Source organism: Saccopteryx leptura, chromosome 8, assembly GCF_036850995.1.
Source record: "Saccopteryx leptura isolate mSacLep1 chromosome 8, mSacLep1_pri_phased_curated, whole genome shotgun sequence".
Lineage (NCBI taxonomy): Eukaryota > Metazoa > Chordata > Mammalia > Chiroptera > Emballonuridae > Saccopteryx > Saccopteryx leptura.
Genome location: NC_089510.1, coordinates 72,541,504 through 72,544,996, shown reverse-complemented (window position 1 = coordinate 72,544,996; position 3,493 = coordinate 72,541,504). Strand labels below are relative to the sequence as shown.

The following is a 3,493-nucleotide window of genomic DNA, read 5'->3' as shown; positions in this document are numbered from 1 at the left end:
GTAATTTCTTAGTTTTTTTTTTATACCAGAATATATAATAAAGAGTATACCATTGTATACATTCAGGATGCCTTTTTAATAGAAAGAGTTGTATAAAAAGTTACAAAGATGCATCTATGCGTAACACTTATGAGTAGTAAACTGTAGCTGCCTTGGAGGTAGTGCCTCCTTCACAGAAGTTTTACGGACACTGCAGAGCCAGAGGACGGGTCTGCAAAGTCTGAAAAAGGAATTCCAGGTCTCTGTGAAGTCAGTCAACTGTAGTTCTGAGTGATGAGGAGATTTCAAGGTTTCTGTGTTTGTTCACAAACTGTCCCAGCATCGCTGGGAAGAGAGTTCCAAAGAGATTCTGCTGCAGTGAATGACGTCATGGCAAAGAACTGATGCATCAGCACAATAAATAACTAGGGCAACCCACTGCTTCTCGGGACTGTTTCTGCACTGTAGACAGCGAAGGGAATGGGTGTTGCATTCTAGTGACTGACTTCTGATGCTGATGTGATATATAGCCTTTGATGTGATGATACATGTGTATCAGGTTGGCCAGAATGTATTGGACTTCCTCAATGTCCATGTCTTCCACTTGTGTGAATTTCAAGGCAACTAGAAAATCATTCAGAGGCAACTGGTGTGTTTTGAGTAATAAATACACTTTCTTAAAAAGATTTCTGTCTGTGATGATCTTCAGCTTCTCAAGGATAAGATACCATAGTGAATAGAAAAGGTCTCATGCTTCATAACAGCCATGTTTAGTAGAAGGTGACTGCTTTCTCTTAACAACTTTGGTTACTTCAGCAAACTGCATGAGATAATACTTTTTCAAAGCCTCAATGGTTGGCATATAATTCAACAGCATTTTTATTCGAAGTAATATATCAGAATCATCCAATTGTTCTTCTGACTTAAATGGTGACAGTGCTTACAGGCAAAGGGTAGGTGCTCCTTGGCTGGCCTAAAGTCACTATGAGACATGGCCTTTCATTCTACATAGTACCTGTATATCACCTCTCTTCCATCTATAATCATCTTTCAGGGTTGAGCCATCAATGGCTCTAATGAGGGGTTTGCACAAATGGAGTTTGTTGATCTTAAAGTAAATCTTGAATAACCGATTCACCAGAAACCCCGCCTCCCCCCCCCCCCCACTCCTTAGTCTCCTCTATGTCAGCACGAGTGTCCCTGGCGCAGATGTGGAAATAGCTCATCAACAATTCAGCTGCTTTTTCCAACCTGTCCCCAACTTTGATTTTTCTTTTCTTTACCAACTGCTGATCTGCATTACTGGCAAACACTCCAGGGTGGAGTGCCACTGTATACATGACAAGCAGAGGCCTTTGAGGGCCTGCAATGCCTGGAGGAACGATGGACAATGACAGTCTGGCATTAATGTGCATCTCTGAAGTCATGGCTCCCCATCTGCTAAGTCCACCTTAGTGAGCTGCAAACATGTCACTGTGACGGGGTTCCAAAACTCGTGGAAAATCCTGTTTCGGGAAGGCTACCTGAAGTGGTGGGTCGGCAACATCAAAATGCTAGAAAGACACTAGCACTGCACAGTGTGCCCTGTCTTTGGGGTCGACTGCTTCACAGACCTGCTGCAGGCACTGGCTGACAGTGATTTGTGCCATGGTAAGCCAGTTTCATAGGTTTTAAATAGATTTTCTCCTAGTAGGAGGGTGTGTTCTTATAGTTAATGTAGATGTTCAGGTACAATAAAAAATTACATTTTTAAAATAATATTGAATGCAAAATGTGATTGAAAAATAAAAATTTTAAAAAGTAATTACATTCCTGAGACTATCCTGGAATACATTCTATGTTAGGATTTCAGAATGCACGTTAATGTCTCCCAAGTGTCCATTTCACTGGTCTGTGCTCTTTTCATTTGAGCTGCCACAAGAAGCTCATTTTGAAGGTAGCTCTCTGGTCATGTGATTTCTGGGGCTGATATCTTCTCTCAAATTCCCATCCATAAGTGTGCTCCCCACAAATCTTTCCCCAGACAGTGAGTTCCCACTATTAGTCATTTCTCTGGTAGTGAAAAGCCTTATCCCTGGGAGAAGTGGACCATTAAGATCTACTGAATCTGGCTCTGTAAAATTAATACATTCAAGATTTCTCTGGATTTGCCATAAATTTTACACTTCTGTATCTAGGCAGAGACATTTGTAATGTTCTTACATCTCTATCTCTTATCCGGTTGCTGCATCAAAGATCTGGCTTAAATATTATATTCCCCATAAAAATCATCCCTGATTGCACCCGGCCAAAAGCAGTGCCTACCCATATTGATGCCTATGGTGCTTATTTACACTTTCACTAACTCATCCTTAAAGGGAGGCTAAAAAGTTAGAAAAATGTTGAAGGTAGAGAAATAAACATGAGTGTCTAAATCAGGGGTCCCCAAACTTTTTACACAGGGTGCCAGTTCACTGTCCCTCAGACCGTTGAAGGGCCGGACTATAAAAAAAAAACTATGAACAAATCCCTATGCACACTGCACATATCTTATTTTAAAGTAAAAAAACAAAACAGGAACAAATACAATATTTAAAATAAAGAACAAGTAAATTTAAATCAACAAACTGACCAGTATTTCAATGGGAACTATGGGCCTGCTTTTGGCTAATGAGATGGTCAATGTGCTCCTCTCACTGACCACCAATGAAAGGGGTGTCCCTTCCGGAAGTGAGGCGGGGGCCGGATAAATGGCCTCAGGGGGCTGCATGCGGCTACGGGCCGTAGTTTGGGGACCCCTGGTCTAAATTATCATCGTTTCTCAATCAGGGGAGTGATATAAAGATTGTTGTTGTTTATTTAAGTTCATTTATTTAACTAAAAGAAACAAGTAGAATTAATGGAAAACTTATTCAAATTGTAAAACAGGTAAACACATAGATATAGGAAAAAGGAAAAAAAACATAAAAAGGGTACTCAGCATTTATAGATCTTAGGATAATCATTAAGGGAATATGTGAAAAATTAGAATTTAGGAAGTTGTTTTAGGAAAAACAGACTGGAAATAAACAAATGGTAATGCAACTTGGTAAAATCTATGATGGAGTTATGAAGCTATGTCTTTAGGATCCTACCAGTTGTTGGGGATGGAGCATCAGACCCAAATTGGCTTGAGTACTTGCTCATTTGATCTCCCATATTTAACCTCATTTGAGAGTATGTCTTACCTCCTTAGAAGTCATGCCCTCTGACCCTGAGAAGGAAGGCTTGATTCCTGTTTCATCACACCTCCATACAGTAGTACAGGCATGTAAACTAATTGTTTCTAAAGCTAATATCTAAGGAAAAGGTATTGTTTTTCATGGCTCTAACCAATAAAATAGAAATGTATGTGCATCTTAAACTTGTCATCTTCCCACTTTCCTGCTTTATTTATTTATTTATTTTTTATGTTTCTGAAGTTGGAAATGGGGAGGCAGTCAGAAAGACTCCCGCATGCGCCCAACCGGGATCCACCCGGCATGCCCATGAAGGG

At 40.2% G+C, this 3,493-nt stretch overlaps 1 pseudogene; it reads right to left on the bottom strand.

Annotated features, from left to right (window-relative positions):
* Positions 1-473: 473 nt before the first annotated feature.
* On the bottom strand, positions 474-1,628 carry LOC136379548 (PCI domain-containing protein 2 pseudogene; annotated as a pseudogene).
* Positions 1,629-3,493: the final 1,865 nt, after the last annotated feature.